This window comes from Schistocerca nitens, chromosome 2 (genome assembly GCF_023898315.1).
Source record: "Schistocerca nitens isolate TAMUIC-IGC-003100 chromosome 2, iqSchNite1.1, whole genome shotgun sequence".
NCBI lineage: Eukaryota > Metazoa > Arthropoda > Insecta > Orthoptera > Acrididae > Schistocerca > Schistocerca nitens.
This window is the reverse complement of record NC_064615.1, coordinates 884,429,684-884,451,711: the sequence shown is the minus strand read 5'-3', so window position 1 is coordinate 884,451,711 and position 22,028 is coordinate 884,429,684.

Here is a 22,028-nt window from a genome sequence, read left to right as displayed (position 1 = left end):
AATATGGTACGGATGCAATCGATGTTGATGCAGAATTCTCAACACCGACGTTTTTGAGATTCCAGAGTCTCGCGCAATTTGTCTGCTACTGCTGCGCGGATTAGCCGCGACAGCAGCTAAAACACCTACTTGGGCATCATCATTTGTTGCAGGTCGTGGTTGACGTTTCACATGTGGCTGAACACTTCCTGTTTCCTTAAATAACGTAACTATCCGGCGAACGGTCCGGACACTTGGATGATGTCGTCCAGGATACCGAGCAGCATACATAGCACAGGCCCGTTGGGCATTTTGATCACAATAGCCATACATCAACACGATATCGACCTTTTCCGCAATTGGTAAACGGTCCATTTTAAACGGATAATGTATCACGAAGCAAATACCGTCCGCACTGGCGGAATGTTACGTGATACCACGTACTTAGACGATTATGACTATTACAGCGCCATCTATCACAAAGCGAAAAAAGTGGGCCAACTAAAACATTCATATTTCTTTACGTACTACACGAATATGTAATAGAAATGGGAGTTCCTATTCAAAAAAAAACGTAGTTGATATCCGTTTGACCTATGGCAGCGCCATCTAGCGGACCAACCATAGCGCCATCTGGTTTCCCCTTCAAGCTAGACGAGTTTTGGTCTTTGTAGTTTTTTCGGTTGACGCTTATTTCGTGAGATATTTGGCCCTGTCACGATCAATGGACCACCATATATATACACTCCTGGAAATGGAAAAAAGAACACATTGACACCGGTGTGTCAGACCCACCATACTTGCTCCGGACACTGCGAAAGGGCTGTACAAGCAATGATCACACGCACGGCACAGCGGACACACCAGGAACCGCGGTGTTGGCCGTCGAATGGCGCTAGCTGCGCAGCATTTGTGCACCGCCGCCGTCAGTGTCAGCCAGTTTGCCGTGGCATACGGAGCTCCATCGCAGTCTCTAACACTGGTAGCATGCCGCGACAGCGTGGACGTGAACCGTATGTGCAGTTGACGGACTTTGAGCGAGGGCGTATAGTGGGCATGCGGGAGGCCGGGTGGACGTACCGCCGAATTGCTCAACACGTGGGGCGTGAGGTCTCCACAGTACATCGATGTTGTCGCCAGTGGTCGGCGGAAGGTGCACGTGCCCGTCGACCTGGGACCGGACCGCAGCGACGCACGGATGCACGCCAAGACCGTAGGATCCTACGCAGTGCCGTAGGGGACCGCACCGCCACTTCCCAGCAAATTAGGGACACTGTTGCTCCTGGGGTATCGGCGAGGACCATTCGCAACCGTCTCCATGAAGCTGGGCTACGGTCCCGCACACCGTTAGGCCGTCTTCCGCTCACGCCCCAACATCGTGCAGCCCGCCTCCAGTGGTGTCGCGACAGGCGTGAATGGAGGGACGAATGGAGACGTGTCGTCTTCAGCGATGAGAGTCGCTTCTGCCTTGGTGCCAATGATGGTCGTATGCGTGTTTGGCGCCGTGCAGGTGAGCGCCACAATCAGGACTGCATACGACCGAGGCACACAGGGCCAACACCCGGCATCATGGTGTGGGGAGCGATCTCCTACACTGGCCGTACACCACTGGTGATCGTCGAGGGGACACTGAATAGTGCACGGTACATCCAAACCGTCATCGAACCCATCGTTCTACCATTCCTAGACCGGCAAGGGAACTTGCTGTTCCAATAGGACAATGCACGTCCGCATGTATCCCGTGCCACCCAACGTGCTCTAGAAGGTGTAAGTCAACTACCCTGGCCAGCAAGATCTCCGGATCTGTCCCCCATTGAGCATGTTTGGGACTGGATGAAGCGTCGTCTCACGCGGTCTGCACGTCCAGCACGAACGCTGGTCCAACTGAGGCGCCAGGTGGAAATGGCATGGCAAGCCGTTCCACAGGACTACATCCAGCATCACTACGATCGTCTCCATGGGAGAATAGCAGCCTGCATTGCTGCGAAAGGTGGATATACACTGTACTAGTGCCGACATTGTGCATGCTCTGTTGCCTGTGTCTATGTGCCTGTGGTTCTGTCAGTGTGATCATGTGATGTATCTGACCCCAGGAATGTGTCAATAAAGTTTCCCCTTCCTGGGACAATGAATTCACGGTGTTCTTATTTCAATTTCCAGGAGTACATATCCAGGTGTGCTGAAGTATCCAACCCACATGAAACAATAGCAGACAGACGTACATCTGCCTCCATTCCGAGGTGATGAAGTTGCACTTACCTATTGAGATTCATGCAGTGTAGGAAAACAAGTCTGTCTTAGAACTTTTTTTTAATTGCTGGCTTTCGGGACATGCACATACAGCCATGTTAATAGTGTGCTGTCAATTACGAACATGTGAAAGTAAAGGCAACACAACACCCACTCCCCAAGCGGAAAAAACCTCTAACGCAGCCGGGAATCTAATCCAGGTCCCTTAGGTTAGTAACCAGGTGTGCTGACCATGCAGCTACCAAGACTGACTTCCTGGAACTTGAAGTTGTTGCTTGCAGTGTGTACAGTGAGCTATGAGCCTTTGGCTCGTGAAGGGTGGCACAGGTTACAGAATCGCAAGTCACGCCACGCGATAGGGTGGCAGCAGTAGTGGTCAGAGTTGGCGCGCCTACACCATGGTGTTGCATGGCATGTTTAAATAAAGACCATGTGTATATCCCTCCTATTCCTCTCCTCTCATATACGAAAGTGTAATCTATTTCACCACCAAACAGGCTGCATCAGTGGGAGGTTCAGTTGTAAAGTAACGCCAGGTGCTCTAATTATAACAGCCAGCAGGTTTCACATCATTTTAAATTTAGGGTAAGTGGAGTTTGAATTTCTTGCCATTTTCAAATACAGCACTTATGAATTTTTGATGGCTTCATACTTGGAGTGAAGTCAGTGGGGAACTGAACTTCATTTTAGGAAGAGCAGCATGAGTGACGTCACATCTTGAATTTTATAAGAGACCCATACAGGTTGGAGTAAAAATAGCTGACGAAAAATTGATTCTGATGCCAAGGAACTGAATTCAACTGAGGACAAAAACCCAGTGGTCATCTTTATTGTATACTTAACACAAGTGACCTACTTCCACCAATAGGGTAATGCTCCATATTGGATTTTTAATTTCCGGCCAATTTATATGTAGGACAGCTTGGACCTATGGGGGAGATTAACATCATTTGTTTCAGGTGAGTGATAGCAGGAAGCGAATAATGGCTTGGAGAATACATGTTAAGTAGGTCAGCAGGCAAGTCCATACTAACTACTACCTGTAGCTTGAAAAGCATATTTACATATCGTTTCAGACTAGCAAGATAAAATAATCTTTTGTCTAACATGTAGGCTTGGACATGTAGGGGAAACAGATAGTGTAGGGAAGCAGCCTACTCACGCTGTAGTAAATTCACATCAGTCTTTCCATTGTGTGCCAGCCAGTCTGTTGTAACTAGCTCTGACGTCATAAATGTTGCGCAATACTTTAAAAATCAAGCAAATAACCTAAAACTTTTCTAGCATGTCAGGAATAAGACTAAATTAATGTGTGTTGAATATCAGTTCGATAACTTTCGCCATTTTCGAAATTTTGACGTTTTTCTGTAAAAATCATTGGCGCAATAGAAAAGAGCTAGAGACTTCAAAATTGGTATTTAGATTCATCTTTCATAATGATTTAATAAAAACAGTACTTTGGATTTCACAAATTAAAATTTTAATGGAAATTCATGATTTTCTGGTTTTCGTTTCAAATATTAAGGAAGCAAGATAGATTAAGTAGGCTAATAAATAAGGCTAGGATGTTTAGATTTAAATAGGTTGGAGATCCGCTATGACTATGAAGATGTGAAAAGTTTCTTTTGAATACCTATAAAATTATAGCGATAGCGGATCTCAAAAGGGCCAGTTCAGAGCTCATCTACTGCGTGCAGTGTAATTTAATTAATTCTCTCGCCCAAAATATTTAACTTAGCCACGTCAAAAATTTATTATCAATACTTACCTGCGTGCTGAATGCACATTTAAATTAAGAGCTTCATCGGCCATCAGCAAAAGAAGCTATAATTTATTATGTAACTTGAAGTGGTGCGTTACTAGCCCAGCGGCTAGTCGGGAGAGCCGATTTGATCAGGCGTTCCCTTAGCCGTCCGCACCGCGGCTTTATATATAAGAACGCTGCGCGAGGAAGCAAGGCCCCAGTTCTCTCCAGACGCTGAATAACACGCCATCTGTGTCGGGAGTCGCGTCGCGTCGGTATCACTGCGACTAACAGCCTCGGGTGCCGTATTAAGTTACTAGAGATACGCGTAACCATGAAATCCTTTTCAAGTGAAGTGTTAATTCTGGGAAGACTTTCATTATCTAGCTCCAGTTTGCGTATTGTCGTATTTTCACGTGCCGTCGCGGGACAGACATTCTACCAATTATTTAGCGTGGCGTTTGATGAAACTAATCATCAAATTATGGGGAGCATTCATTTCAACATTTAATTCGGACATTTATAGTTGCATCAGCGCATTAGACTCTGAACTGCTCTGATAGTTAGGTTGTAGGGATACTTATGTTTTTTTTTATCTGTGACTTTGAGAATATACTCAACTATTTTGGAAAATCGTTTTTGATTAGAAATCCCGGACAATCTCCTAATTCCTCAGAGCTATAAGCTGCAGCTATAATTGTATTCTCAGATGAAGTGGGCACTAGGAACTCTAATTACAGGCTTCACGTTTTGTTAAATCACTTTCTGGGTGCTAAAAAGTAAATAGAGAGCCAGTGTTGAGAACGGCGAAAGACAGCATTAACAACATTCTAAAAGCCAGAAACTGATTCAACATTCAAACTTTTATACAGCAACCATATTTTTTAATTCCCAAACAACCGCCGCCCCACAATAGATATTCTTTGTCACAGGTGAGTGAGCGATGTCAGGGGAAAACCAAGTGCAAATCTTGGATTCTGTTCTTAGTACAAAATGACAATTCAACGTCTTGGATTTCCTACCGATCTGGACTTAGTTCAACAGCCTTGCTTCCACTGTTACGTCATAGAAGGGGGTGGGGGGGGGACTTCCTCCCACAATTATGCTATTTCCAATCTTTTTTTTTTTATTTCTCACCACTTCTTGAATTTGCCACCACTTTGTACGTCAAGAAATTGGCCTCTTAGGGAAACAATGCCAGTAGCACATGACACAGGGGAGAGGGAAACCTGATGATATCAGCAATAACATCATAGGAAGGGAAGACGGTGGCTGCATCCTTTGTTCCAGAACTCACGTAGCCTACATCTACATCTACGTGTCTACTCTGCTGTTCACGATTAAATGCTTGGCAGAGACTTAAATAAACCACCTTCAAGCTGTCTTTCTACCGAATGGTGCGCCGGAAAAAACGAGCACTTAAATTTTTCTTTGCGAGCCCTGATTTCTCTTATTTTATCTTGATGGTCATTTCTCCTTATGTAGGTGGGTGCCAACAGAATGTTTTCGCAATCTCAGGAGAAAACTGGTGATCGAAATTTCATGAGAAGATCCCGTCGCAATGAAAAACGCCTTTGTTTTAATGTTCGCTACACCAATTCACGTATCATGTCTGTGGCACTATCTCCCCTATTTGGCGATTATACAAAACAAGCCGCCCTTCGTTGAACTTTTTCGATGTTATTCGTCAGTCCCACCTGATGGGATTCCACACCGCACAGCAATACTCTAGAATAGGGCGGACAAGTGTAGTGTAAGCAGTCTCTTTAGTAGATCTGTTGCACCTTCTAAGTGTTCTGCCAATGTATCACAGTTTTTGGTTTGCTCTACCCACGACATTATCTATGTGATAGTTCCAATTTAGGTTATATTTAATTGTAATCCCTAGTTGAATTTGCAGCCCTACCTACTGTGGAGTCCATATGTACACAAATGAAAAAAAAAGTTTTCTTATTAATTTGCTACTGAGAGATGAATGATATTGTTAATTAACATTAAAGCATCAAACTACAACACTGTAGAGCTAATCATGTGAAAGTTAATTGACCCATTTAAGTCTTTCTTTTTAAGCTATAGCGGTCATATTTCTATGTAATCGGCAAGTTCACATACTTCCGATGTCTTCATTGCAACGATTCCGGGAAGAGAAGTAATGACTATGTCATAATGCGAAAAAATCACTATTATGGAGATGAAAATGTCTTTCATTAAATGAGTAGCTGTGGAAGGATGATTGAGTTTAACATCCCGTCGACAGCGAGCTCATAAGAGACGGAGCACAAGCTCGGATTAGGGGAGGATGGGGAAGGAAATCGGCCGCGCCCTTTCAAAGGAACCATCCCGGCATTTGCCTGAAGCGATTTAGGGAAATCACGGAAAACCTAAATGAGGATGGGCGGATGCGGGTTTGAACCGTCGTCCTCCCCAGTGCGAGTCCAGTGTGCTAACCACCGCGCCACCTCTCTCGGTGTAGTCATTTCGAGACGATGCCTGGCAGCTCCCTGCCTTTTCTCATATCGTCGTCTGCTAAATTTTCTCTAGTTTGTAGTGGGACAGAGTCAGTAATTTACAATGGCTTACACACACAATAAATCACTGATACAAATACAATGAATGACGTATTCTCAACAAACACAGTAGTTTACATAAATACACCTCTCAAGTATAACATATCATTATGGCTGGTTAGTAAAATGTCCTTCCAGCAAGCCTTGAAGCTACAGTGGTCACTTCACAAGATGGTCGCGGTCCCTTTGTTTATGTGGTGCATCTATTACTTTCGAGACTAGCACCCGCATAATCATGCAGCCTAGGATTATAAGCTGATTTAGTCCGTAATTCTAGACGGAGTCTCAAGACCAGCAGCTGATATGTCGCCTACAATGCCAGCGTCAAATCCTACTTACAAGGGAACCTCCCCATCGCACCCCCCTCAGATTTAGTAATAATTTGGCACAGTGGATAGGCTTTGAAAAGCTGAACACAGATCAATCGAGAAAACAGGAAGAAGTTGTTTGGAACTATGAAAAAATAAGCAAAATATACAAACTGAGTAGTCCATGGGCATCATAAGCAATATCAAGGATGATGTAGGCACATGAGTGCTGTGGTCCCGTGGTTAGCGTGAGCAGCTGCAGAACAAGAGGTCCTTGGTTCAAGTCTTCCCTCCAGTACAAAATTTTAACTTTTTATTTTCAGACAATTATCAGAGTTCAGGCACTCACCCATAATCAACTTCGCTCTCCAAAATTCCAGGACATGTTCAGATTTGCTTGGACATATGTAGGATTTGACGGTCTACACACGGAAAAATTTGAAAACGTGAAAAACATATGTTTTGACAGAGCACAGAGAAAACTGTGCGACTGTAAAACTGTTGCATTCATTTGTTGCAGTTTATGTGACACACTCTTATGTTTTCATCACTTTTTTGGGAGTGATTATCACATCCACAAGAAAACCTAAATCGGGCAAGGTAGAAGAATCTTTTTACCCATTCGCCAATTGTGCAAGTTGGGTGGGTCGACAACATATTCCTGTCCTGTGACGCACATGCCGTCACCAGTGTCGTATAGAAAATATCAGACGTGTTTTCCTGGATCAAATGTTTTCGTTTCCCATTGGAGTGGCACGTCCTTTCGTCTAATCGCATGGTTTTGCGGTGCGGTCGCAAAACACAGACACTAAACTTATTACAGTGAACAGAGACGTCGATGAACGAACGGACAGATCATAACTTTGCAAAAATGAAGTAAGTAAATTTTTCGCTCGAGGGTAGACTTGAACGAAAGACCTCTCACTCCGCAGCTGCTCACGCTAACCACGGGACCACGGCGCTCCTAGGCCCGACGTATCCTTAATGTTGCCTATGTTGCCCATGGATTACACAGTTTGTATATTTTGCTTATTTTTTCATAGTTCCACACAACTTCTTCCTGTTTTCTCGACTGATCTGTGTTCAGTTTTTCAAGGCCTATCCACTGTGCCAAATTATAACTAAATCTGAGGGGGGGTGCGATGGGGAGGTTCCCTTGTTAGTTCGTGCTGTATCCCACAAGGCAGAGCGCCTCCATGCGGTGCAGTACTGTGATTTGGGTTGCCTACTCACCAGGTGCAAAGCGGCGGGACGACGTACCGTTGAAGAGGGCATATCTATAACGCCCTACGTGCATCGCCTGTCACGTAGGCAGAAATAGAGTTGGACGATGTAATTCCGCCTGCCTGGGCTGATTGACGTGACAAGCTGAGTCGCCTGGAGAGTCGGTCGCTGGTTGTTCTTCCAGAACCGATATCCAACCTTCTAGTTACGACGAGCGACAGCGGACAACAGCCTGCGACCAGTCTTCGACAGCCGCCACTGGTCCCCAGTTTCATCGCTTCGCCATTGGACTTGCAAGTTCTCGGAGGTATCTACTAACCGGGTAACAAATGTAACCTATTGCGAATACATAAACAGAAAAACCTTTTATTGCAGAACATCACTGGAATTAGTTACTTCCATAAAATATCTAGGAGTACGAGTACGGAGCTATTTTCAAATGGAACGACCAGATGAAATTAATCGACATTAAGGCAAATGCCAGACAGAATCATTCCGAAGAATCTTCAGGAAGGAAGGAAGGAACTAGCTTACAAAACACTCGTTCGTCCAATACTTGAACACTGCTCGTCAGTGTGGAACCCACACCATATCGGACTGATAGAGAAAATTGTTCCGTCGTAAAGTCAAGCGCCGGGACTCCAGGGGGAACGTTAGAGCAGAGGGGCCGGTGAGACGACGTCAGGGCTGACCGACCCCTCTCCAGGACGACAACGCGACGGCAGCGGCCTCTACACGATGAGGACATAAGCGCCGCGCCGCCTGACCGCGGCCAGTTCTACGAATTCTACAGAAGCATCAAGACGTACCACCTGGATAGAAGCATTCACAACATTACTTCTCCTGTATTACAAATTGTATATACCGAAGAGACTTCTTGACTGTCTGTCACCCTTTGCTCGCGACACATCTGTATTTCACAACGATTAAGAATTGTAATCATTAATACCATTTGCTTGGATTGTTTTCTAGCGATCCGAGAAGCAGGTTCCCCAGACTCTCCACATTCGACGACTAGGCAGGATACAACAAAAGTAGTGAAGATCCATATAACATCGCCACTTTTCGTTAGAGGTTCATTTAATAAGTACGAGGGCGTCACAGATACGATCAACCAGCTCCGTTGGCCTATGCTGAAAGAGAAGCGTTCTGCACCACGGTGAGGATCGCGAGCGTATATTTCTACAAGAGTCAACGAAAATATTATTTCCTCCTATGTTTACCTCGCGTAAAGACCACGAAGATAAAATTAGAGAGATTCGATCCCAAACGCTTACCGGCAATCTCGACTGGAACGGAAAAGTGGGAAGTGACAATGGTACACGAAGTACCCTCCGCAACACATTGCCAAGTGGCTTGCTGAGTGTAGGTGTAGATGTAGATGTACCTGTTAAATACTGTGCCTGACATCGGATTTACCCCAAACAAGAGGTTTGTATATGATTGTCTAACAAATAGTGTAAACTTTGAATCTGAGCCGTCACTCAGTAGTTGCATTAGCTGTACCCATCTTGGTAGAAAACATGTAATCATTACACGCGCGTTAAATATCGTACTGTGCTGACGCTCAGCAAACCTCGATTTTAAAGTGTACACTACAACGTAGCACAAAACATCAAAATTTCTTCACATGGTGACGAGAATTATTAGAAATAAAAAATATAAATTCAAATTAGTTCATGGCTACACAGTAAGCGCATTTTCCAAAAAGTACGAAGTGAAATAATTGTTATGCTTGTTTAAAACTATTAGAACAGCGAAATTTTGAACTGTCTGTGTAGCCAACAGCGCGAACGTACCCGCTTCTACGACGCGGGAGGCGAGCCAGTGCCGTACCGAATACGTCATGGGGGCTAACGACAAGGGCTGTTGGTGTTTCCATCCAGTATGTGGTTTTCAGGTGGTTTTCCACATCCGACTGGGTAAATGACGTATCTCTCGCCTCAGGTGCACACTATGGAAACATAAAAACTTACCATATTTGATCATGATACCTTCGGTAGACGCAGATAAATATGGTATCAGAGTCCGTCCCGGAAATTAGGGGGGTGGGTACGGGGGGGGGGGGGATGGTGGTGTCCTGAAGGACATCCGGCCGCTACGGCAGCCAGATACGACATATAACAATATCGATCACGTAGGCAAACGGGGAAAGGCAAAAGGAAAAGAGAAGACAGGCGTTATAACAGTGAAAACTTTACATGTCAATGTGCTAACTCACAAGTGGATGTCTCATTACAAATGTTAATCTTACTACAAAATATACAGTAGACACAAATAGCTTTCTTTGAAGAAGTTGACAAACCCAGAAAATGAACCAGCTAAGTAAATGAAGTAGGCGTCGCATACGTTCCCGAGTTGACACACAGCAGAAACCTTTTCTATCAGTTTCGGGCATAAGTTCGTAGCGTTTTATGTTTTGCATGTTGGTATTCCGGTCGCTATGGGTTTATTTGTCTATTGCCATTTTTTATTTGTATTCCACTGTTGCTTATTGAGTTGAGATACTGTCATTTTGTCATTTCAAGATAATGAGTGGAGCTGTGGACGCTATAAAACGGAGTGACAAGTGTAAATATCGCAATATTTAGGACATCTTCTGTTTTCTGTTTGAGTGCAATAGACTGGTGACAGCAGCGGAGGGAGCCAGAAACATTAGCGCTGTGTATGCGAATAATGCTATTGGACAGAGCTCGCCAAGAAAATGATTTTCTCGTTTTAAGGAGGATCCTTTTGACATTAGTCACTCTCCAGGTTCGGGAAGATCTTCGGGATTTGATGAAGATCGTTTAAACACAGCAATCCACAATGACCCCCGTCAGTGTACTCGAGAACTGGCAGATGCGAAGAACCGTAATACTATTTACAAACAGTGGGGAAGGTTAAAAAAATTGGGTGTATGGACACCACATGATCTAAGTCAAAATCACAAAAATCAGCGGCTGGTCATATGTGGATCCCTGCTTGCTTGACATCAACTGTCCTGTGAACGACACCGACCATTTTTATCCTGTATCGTTACTGATGATGAGAAAAGGTGTCATGCCGAAATGGATGGCTGCGTCCAAAAAAGCAGAAACTCCCCGCACAGAGACCTGCCCGGATCCATAAAAGATAATGTTATGTATCCGGTGTGATGTAATGTGAATCGCTTTCACGAGGTCTAACCATCACTGTTTACATTTATTGTCAACAAGTGAGACATCTTGCAGACGCAATCCAAGAACAACGTCCAGCAAGATGGTGTGAACTGACGCTTCTCCACGGTAATGCCCACCCGCATTCTACTAGACTGGCAAAAAACGATATACAGGAGATGGGATGGGTAGTAATTCCACATCAGCCTTGTTCAGCTGACCTTGCGCCCTCAGATTTTCACCTTTTCGTCCCTCCATCGAACAATCTTCAAGCAACTTTCTTTCCTCATAAAAATACGCTCCTAACATGGCTCGGCAAGTTCTACACCTGAAACCCAGATGATGTCTACATTCACAGAATCTAAAAGTTACCGCAGCGTTGGCATATATTATTGGAAAATATCATTGATGGCTAAAGTCTCTATTATGTGTATCTGTTTTGTTTGTTAAAATTATGGAAAAACGCTACGAATTTATGTACACCCAGTACTAGTACAGGCATTAATAGGCTTATACAGGAACTTAATTCCAGAGTAGTCCTAGTACATTTACGTATATACAGTTGAAAAAGAAGTTAGCAAGTAAGTCAGATTGGTGCCATATTGAGAGAATGGGTGAAGAGGAGCAGAAGCAGCAATCCAGCACCGCCAGCAGCAACGTTCTAGTGAAGGTGGCCTGCCATTGCCTTCGAAGGATGTGTTATGAAGTGTCAAGTACATATCTGTATCGTGTGAGTGGCTGTGATGAGTCCATGTAAGTAGTAGGGCAAAGTGGGTACGGTCCCACTCTGCATTGTTGCCAAATGTATTCAAGATGTCTGATCCAATATGGTGGCCGTAGATGTGATAATGTCGCGATGACACCATGGTGGCAAGTTCAAATTTTGGTGGGAAAGTAGGCCAATTGGGCTACCTCCTCTAACATTACCTCCTCCCATCTACTCCCCTTGCCCCCTCCTCTCCCACCCTTCCCTCCTCTCCCCTCCCCTCTCCCATCTGGAAACAGGTGGGAAAAGGACTCAGTCTGCGCTGAGCTGCCGGATTAAACGGATATAAGTCTTTTTTTGTATTCATCGCTCCGTCCACCATCTGGAAATTGGCGAGGAAAGGATACAGTCTGCGCTGGGCAGCTGGATAGGATGGACATAAGTCTTTATTTTGCATGCATTGTTTATTTAAACAATTTGAGTCGTCATAGGCAATAGTTCCATACAGTGTGTTCACCATTAGGTCTGGAGTCCTACTGACCTAGTTCACAATACCGCCACCAGAGTGCGCTGTCGCCTCCGCCCCCCCCCCTCCGATAATGTAATCCAAGATGGCGGTTTGGGGAAAAATGCCAGGAAAAAGACTTAGTCTGTGTATAGCTGCACGAGTGGGACGACAGATGTATTTGTTTAATGTGTTCAATGGATGAGATGTCTGTGCTGGAGAAGGAGGACTATATTAGTATCTAAGGACTGCATCCCAGTGCCAGTACGCAGGATATTAAGGACCAGCTTCACCAGTTGGAGCCTAGCAGGAGATCATACAACGACTTTATGACATCCTTCCCAACTGAGTCAGTGTATGTACCCAGGACATGTGGGATGCAACATCATAGTAAGAAGTAGGCTCTTACTGCCTAGTCCTTTTCAATTTTACTCGATGTTGAACTGCCAGAAGTAACATCACATGCCCATCAGCCCATGAAGCTTCGTTTCGTTTCCTCCTCCCTACAATTTATTCATTTTTTTTTTTTGTCAGACACTCTATAACTTGCTGAATGACAGCTGTGCCAACGCTGAAATCCATGAGAAAAAAATTGAAATCGGAGCTGCTGTTCCAGTATTTCCTTTGAAGCAGCAGACAGGAGAAACAGACGCTGTAGTGATGTTTCTACCACCGACTGTCATGGATGAAATACTTTTCTCAACATAGACTGGTATCTCATGTAGTTGTAGGAGTACTTTCTCGGTGCATGCTTTTGGCGTTGCAAATAGAAGCCGATAGGTCACAGATCTTCGAAGTGTCAACGCATTATCTTCAATACAACAGTTGCCATTTCTCCTAAGTTAATTAAGGCTTATGGCTGTGGAAGATTTTTATTTATTGCGACTGTGATTTCGAGCATTAATCATTTTCAAGCAAATATCACAAATACAAATATGAACACAGACTTAAACACAGCTGCTATTTCAGAATTCAAACGAGCAGGAGCAATGTTCAGGTCACATAATACACATGGTTAAACTGTCTGTATTGTATTTCTAGTATTGTTCCGCCTGAGAGCTGGATAACAAATGTGGGCCGTTAAGGAAAAATACCTTTGGCTGGTACATTGCCACTTACAGTTGTTTTGGACAAGCAGGATTACGTTCAAAAGATGCAGCGTTTTCCGTCTGATTCAAGATATCGCAGGATCGGTGCTGACCCCGCAGGAAGTATTGAGAGAGGGACTAACAAACTTCTTTAAAAAAGTTCCTTACCGCATGAGGACATCGAGAGTCTCATTTCGTATTGTGCTTTTCTCCCTAGTTATATGACCTCCCTGAGTCCGCAAGGAATGGGTTCCTCTTCGTTCGACTGCGAGTAACATCGTTGTAGCAGAACACTTTGCCACCCCGTTGAGTCCCATAGTAGGTCCGTGTGAGCAGCACATTAAGACGTTGGCGGATTGCTTACATCGATTACAGGGAATGCGTTTGAATGACCCTGATATTCTAGTAAGTTTTAGTATGGTCTCCATCTTGGGTTCCACTAATTCGTTACGTTTGATTGAGATTAGGTTTGGCGCTGAATTAACGAACCTATTTCGACATCTGTTCACCTCTACTCACTTTTTATTGAATGACGAGCAGACGAATGGAGTTGCGATGCGAAACCTATTGTCACCTAATATTGCCAATTTGTTTATGGAAGATTTCTTCGAACGTGACTGCGAGTCGGCGGTTTTGAAACCTGCATTTTTTTTTCGATGATACGTCTGTTGTTTGGCTTCATGACAGTGAGAATTTGAACGACTTTTTATAACGCTTGTAATGTTGATGCATTAATTTTTTCTGAAAGTGGTGCTGATATTCAAGACAATAAAAGCAGGTTAAAAGCTGTGAGCTATCTGGGGAAGTTAACCTTGCATTACTGAGCAACTGTTTCACTAGGTATCCAGTCTAGCTTACCAAATTCCCAACCAGACTAACATTAATTATAATCTTTTAGTACTCATCTTACGATAACCAGTGATATATATATATAAAAAGACAATTTAAATAAAAAGAAATAAATCAGTTTATATTTGGACATTTATTTTAACATTGATCATTGTTCCATTAAAATTTCAGCATATTAAACTTGATTCATAACTAAACTGGTGCCTTGTTTAGGATTGTGAAAATGTGAGTTTGTAATCTTACGGCACATATCAAATATGGAGCCAAGATTGGGAGACTGCATACAACACTGCATTCATAAAATATACGAAGAACGTTGAAACATATGGAAGAGGAAATTAACCACAACCAACCGATTCAATTTTCACCCACAGAAGTTACGTTCGTAGCGCAATCCTATCCGTCATTAAATTACCACTCACTGGTATACTAAATTCATACTGACACTCTGTGAAATCTTCCCGAAAAGAATAGCTGAGGGCTGCTTTGATGATTACACTGCATGCTTCACGTGGTCAACTTGGTTTACACAAAGAGTGTAACTCCACAATGATTTTGATAATCAAAATAAATTACATCGAAACACAAATTACAAAAGAAAAACCTCGAACTGGTTACTATCGTCTTACTATTAACCTGATGGGTCAAACAATAGTGTAAGCACGTGGTACTGATCTCACAAAGTACACCCCACGTGGGTTGAACATAAAGAAAAGTTGCTATATGGAAAAATATTGTCAAGATGAGACGTTATAATCTCACGCACATTCGCATTTAAGATTGATGATCTTAGTTAGAGTTACTGATCATCCACACGTGGTTCCACTTTACTCACAAAGTAGTGACAAAGCAACTACTGGAAGATGTTCTGAACTTCACACTCGAATTACACTGCGTTGAAGTTTAAGATAACATTAGATATTTTAGATCTAAACCTAAAATAAACGTGATTAAATTTTCAGTTAGGCTGAACTTAAGAAATCCATTCTCCTAAGGACTTAGCAGAGACGCGCTTAGCAGGAGATCTTACCACTTCAGACGCTCGCTGGAGACTGACTGGCGTGGGCCCCTACCGAGGGTGCTTATCAGATACAAACGGAAGTGACCAGAGAGGCAGTTTCCTATACCAACATGACAAGGGACGGACAGGACCATACTAAGAATAGAAACCTCTCTGCTTTTAGAAAGCGTAGCTACCTGTTCCGACATTGGTCCTACTGTTCTCTAGCAGACAGACTTGTCTGCTACCATCAAGCATGCAACTAGAAATACATTTGCTCATTCATCCTTTCACACAGAAGGGAAGGGGGATAACAGTATCTTATCATACACAGTATATAAAAGAAAGCGGATGTAGGTTCCGTATGAGACTGTGTGACATGAATTACATATAAACTGTGTTTTAAAGTGTAGTAGTGTGACAGATCGTTCTTTGTTATGTGTAAAAGTAACACGTTCCACTGCTCAGTCTCCTCCCAGATAGTCAGAAACACCACAGTAAATTTAGAAGAGGAAATTATGCCGTAAATGACAACAGATTTAAGAAATTAACATGAAAGGAATCCAACACAGACCTTTCACACTTGAATTCATTCCACCCCAATATTCTTTTCACGATGCGAAAAATAAAGCTGTCTTCCCTTCCTTTCCTTCCTTGACGTGTTAGTCAGGAGGAAGGTGGGCGGTACGTTGGGAAATGTTGTTTATAGGAAGCCGACTCATAATGATTTGCATCTGCAGTCTGACAGTTGTCACCACCCGGCTCAACGTGAAGCAGTACTTCGTATCTAGATTGACAGGGTCCATGTCGCCTCGGACCCTGAGAGTTAGTCAGCTGAATTAGTCTATCTCGAAGTCACCTTTCGTCCGAATGGTTATAGCGAAAGACAGATTAGACGTGCGTAGCGCTATCGATGGGCTGTGCACGTGTCATTGATAATAATACCGAGGTGGCCTTACGCAGGAAGCATTTCGAACAGGACTGCTCGTATTTTGTGGCAATGTGATGTGAAGTGTGTTTTCTACCACCATCTAAGATTAGGATCCCTTTAGGTTCCGTAAAGGATGATCCTGGTTTAGGTAAGGGGATGTCTACTGTATTCCTTGCAGTTGTGGCATGTCACATACTGATCAGACTATCTGGACTGTGGACGACCGGTATACTGAGTATAAGCGGTACGTACCTCTACAACAGCCGACAAAATCCGCCATAGCAGAACATTGTCCTGACGCCGGTCATCCTATTGAATGTAACAACACAGAGATTCTGATCTTCACCTCCAGATTTTGCAATAGTGTTATTACGAAAACTGTTGAAATTAAATTAGCAAGTAACCTTACAAATAGAGATGGTGGTTTTTGTTTGAAATCTGCATGGAATCCTGCTCTCTCACTTGTCAAAAAGCAGAGGGACAGAGTCTATGTTACCTCACTCGTTGATGATTAAATTCACTATCGATAACTTCTGACGACGGTCAACTGTGGTTTGTGATGGAGCTAGTGTTTGCAGTGGGTTTGTCTGAGTGCATGCGTGTGTGTGTGTGTGTGTGTGTGTGTGTGTGTGTGTGTGTGTGTGTGTGTTTTAAGTTTACAGAGTTTCTGTGAAAATCGTAAATTCGCTTGCACAGCGCTTACTCACAGCAGTTTTGTCTTAAAATTGGTAGGGTGTGCTCCTGTCGAAATATCGGCAGTTGTCGACGACGCCACCCGACTTTATTCCCTTAAGTTATTTGAACATGTTAAAGATAGTTTGTATACATTTATAACCTTTTTAACCTTAATGAGTAGGCTCAAGTGGTTCATAAAGTAATGCAACAACGTAATTTCTAAGAACCACCGATTTCTCATATCGAGGATGGACTTCTTGGTAAGCTACTGACCTGATTTTTCCTCAGTTCCTCACTTAATAAACCTCTGTCTCAAAGGTTTAAGGCGCAGAAATAAAATCATTTGGTAAATTTCAGTACCACTTGCTCCCTATTAAAAACACTCTGGGTTACAGGATCACTCTGAAATTGCAACAAAGGGAACGATTTATTTTGGCCTGACTCCTTTCTTTCTGAAAAGCTTCATCAGCAATCATTTCGGGCTAAAAAAGTTAAACAACTCAGATGAAAGTAAATCGCGAGTGCTGTTGCAATTTCACGGGAATCCTGTGACACAGCGTATCTTAAATAATGAACAACTGCGACTGAATGTTAGCAAGGGATTTTCTTTCTATACCTCATTTATATCTAACATATTAAAAATATGGTAAATACGCACGATCTATCCGTCATATCCCTGAGCAGAGTAAGGAAGTGAAACTCCTTACTACAAGCATTTTTAATTCATCAGTGACAGTGACTATGGCGAATAGTTTGCAAGTTTCTGCAAGCCGTCAGTGTGTTCACATCTTAAGAGTTATGGAACAGTTTTATAGGGTCACTTCTATTCCGCAACAAAAATACAGTATTGTTCTATTATATTTTAGTGCCTGTGTGTTTGTGACTAACAATGTTACGAAAACATGATAGGAATTACTTTATGAATCGTTTGAAACTGCTCATTAAAGGTAAAATAGAGTATAAATATGTGCAATATATAAAATCAGTCTTTAATACATTGAATGATGATTATGGTGAAAAATCCACCACTTCACTCTGAATGGGGATAGGAACAGAAATGTGGTACAGAGTCTGCTGGGAATTATTTTCATATTTCTCACTACTAAACATATGGTGTGTTACAGGATTCTACCAAAATTGAGAAAGAACTGACGATTTAATTTTATCTGAATTGTTAGCCATTGCTCATTTGAAGAAGCTTCATCAGTTTTGAGGAACGGCTACATTTTTCTTCTTGACAGGTTTAATTTTGCTTTTTTTACTAAATACAGAACACATTGCACAAGTTCACCTTGCAGTAGCTATTGCCTTGCGCTGGTATACATACACACGTAACCCACTTTCTCTGTGTGCGCATCCTTAGCAAGTGCTGGCTGCCAGTCACTGATCAGCATTTAAATAGGCAGACGGATGGCTTGCTTGCTGCACCACAGACATTAATGTGCGCTCTCCTGGCAACAAAGCTGGTACCTTATGTGGCGTTTACAGGAGATACAGTTTGTAGGATTGTTTCAGCAGACGACTGGAGCAAGGTATAGTCTGCCACTGAGTACCTAATCAGCTTACGTCAATGTGTCGCCTCTGATGGACTTCGTCCTCCACTGAATACATAATCACCATACCTCATGTCCCACCTCCATGGGTTTAGTCCACTACTGAATATTTAAGCAGCATACCTCAATGTTTTGCCTCTGATGCGCTTAGTCCATCATTGAGTACCCAATTAGCATACCCCATTGTCTCGCCTCCAACGGGCTTAATCCGCTACTGAGTACCTATCAACATACCTCAACATCACGCCTCCGAAGGGATTAGTCAGCCACTGAGTACCTAATCGACATACCTTACTGTCTCGCCTCCGACGAGCTTAATGAATACCTAATCAGCATACCTCGACATGTCGCCTCCAGTGAGCTTAGTCTGCCACTGAGTACATAATCACCGTACCTCACGGTCAAACCTCCACAGGTTTAGTCCACCACTTAATATTTAAGCAGCATACCTCAATGTTTTGCCTCTAGTGTGCTTAGTCCACCAGTGAGTACCTAATTAGCGTAGCTCAATGGCTCACCTCAGATGGGCTTAGTCCACCTCAACGTCTCTCCTCCAATGAGCTTAGTCCATCCCTGAGTACCTAACCAGCATACCTCATCAAATCGCCACTGATGCCCTTAGTCAGCCACTGACTACCTAATCAGCATACCTCAACGTCTCATCTCCAAAGGGCTTAGTCAACCACTGAGTACCTAACCAGCATACCTCAACGTCTATCCACTGTCAGGCTAAGTGCACCACAGAGTTCCTAATCAGTGTACCTAATCGCTTTGCCTCCAATGAGCTTAGTCTGCCACTGAGTACATTAACAGCACACATCAGCGTCTCGTCTCTGACTGGCTTACTTTGCCACTGAGTACCTCATCAGCATACCTTATTGTCTCACCTCCGACGGTCTTAGTGCACCAATGAGTACCTAATTAGCATACCTCATCATTTCACCTCCAAAGGGCTTAGCCTGACATGAGTATCTAATAAACATACCTCAAAGTCTCGCCTGCAGCGGACTTAATCTGCCACTGGGAACCTAATCAGCACACGTTAATGTCTCGCCTGTGATGGGATAGTCCCCCTCTGAGTTCCTAATCAGCATACCTCAATGTCATGCCTCTGAAGGGCTTAGTCCGCCACTACCTAATCGCCGCACCTCATCGTATCGCCTCCGATGGGCTTAGTCTGCCATTGAGTATCTAATCAGCATACCTCATTGTCTCACCGCCGATGGACTTAGTCTGCTACTGTGTACTTAATCAGCATTTCTCATCATCTCACTTCTGGTGGCTTAGTCGACCACTGGGTACCTAAGCAGCAAAGCTCAATGTCTATCCAGAGACAGGCTTAGTCTCTCACTGAGTACCTAATCGGTATAACTCAATGTCTTGCCTCCGACAGGCTGTCTGTCACTGAGTACCATGATACCTCAATGTCTCTCCTGCGGTGGCCTCAGTCCTTCACTGAGTACCAAATCAACACATCAAAACGTCTCGCCTCCACAGGCTTAGTGCGCCACTGAGTACATAATCATCATACCTCAATGTGTCACAATTATGTTTATGCTCATCGATGTTTCCCTTAATTGTTGTGGCTGTATACAGAATAGAGTGATGTCTGCACATGCTCCACAATTTGCCTAAATTCAAAGCTAGTGTCTTCTCCTGACTATATCTCAACTAGACTGTCTGAGATCATACTACCATCTACCAGTAATTCAAATGACTGTAACGATCACTGACACCATTGTTTGTATTTAAATTCGGAGTAGGGCCTTTTATATCCCTCAGATGATGTGGGTGCTACTCTGTTTAAGTGTTACATGGACAATCTAACAACTTTTTTCCCTCTTCCGTCTTGTAAGCGATCATTTGCGCCCTATGGCTGGTGGCTACGTGACTACTCCCAGTCGTGTATCCTGTTACACGTTATCCCTGATTCAACAACCCGCTTCGTGTCTCCTGAACTAAACACAGGTGGATATAGATTTGAAGAAATATAATGTGTTAATATTCCACAACACCCACATTCGTATATGGCTGTGTATGACAACATCTACATCTACATCTACATCTATACTCCGCGAGCCACCTTACGGTGTGTGGCGGAGGGTACTTATTGTACCACTATCTGATCCCCCCTTCCCTGTTCCATTCACGAATTGTGCGTGGGAAGAACGACTGCTTGTAAGTCTCCGTATTTGCTCTAATTTCTCGGATCTTTTCGTTGTGATCATTACGCGAGATATATGTGGGCGGTAGTAATATGTTGCCCATCTCTTCCCGGAATGTGCTCTCTCGTAATTTCGATAATAAACCTCTCCGTATTGCGTAACGCCTTTCTTGAAGTGTCCGCCACTGGAGCTTGTTCAGCATCTCCGTAACGCTCTCGCGCTGACTAAATGCCCCCATGACGAATCGCGCTGCTTTTCGCTGGATCATGTCTATCTCTTCTATTAATCCAACCTGGTAAGGGTCCCATACTGATGAGCAATACTCAAGAATCGGACGAACAAGCGTGTTGTAAGCTACTTCTTTCGTCGATGAGTCACATTTTCTTAGAATTCTTCCTATGAATCTCAACCTGGCGCTATTGCGTTAGCAATGTGAATGGAACAGCTTGTGACTGGACATGAATATTAGAAGCGGTCATAGTTACACATTCTGTATGTTACATATTCTATATGCAGTACAGTAACCAAATGTTGCTGTCGATAACAGCTACCAGAGGGCGAGAAACAGAACTGACGACTTCTTTCCCTTTAAATCTACAATTTATCGGTGTCACCATCCAGCTCTTTAAGAGCTTTCATACTTAATCGAATTGGTCTCCATTGCTTAAAACCAATACGCCCCTTGGGAAGATAAGAGTCGATTTGCTAGGAATGATTTGCCTCCTTCAGAAAATTTCAGGCCAGCAAATTGGGAGTAAATATTAACGCATGTTTCATACAGCTTGGCTCACTACCACATGTTTTCAGGGAGACGTTGAAGCACTCACTACCTTTGCCACTGAAGCTCTGGCTCCGACTGGAAAAGGTAGGAAACAATATCGGTAGTGTCCTTGTCAAGGGAACCATCCGCGACGTTTTCTTTCATGGATCTGGTGAACCCATGGACAATTCAAATCATTCTGGCCAGACAGTGATTCGAACCACATTTCTTCTGATTGCGAAATCAGTGTCTGACTACGGGGACGGGTCACTCTGTCAGCAGTGCTACTGAGTTTGTGCAGTCTTTAAGGACACATCTAATGTGTAGTTAATATCTGGTTGCTAAGGGTATCTCAAACGATGTGTCACACACAGGTAAGCGGCTCTCCTTCCGGGAACGACTGCAGCTTTCCTATCGCAAAGGCAAGAAATAGCCTGCTTAACCACAAAGAAACATGAAGGAATCCAGCTGGCATCAGTCAGCCGTCGGCACTGTCCCCAGTACACAGATTTCTTTCTTTTCTTCTTTGTTCTTATCGGTAATAATTCCGTAGCAGCAGCTTTTCCATACATGGTGCGTCAGCTATG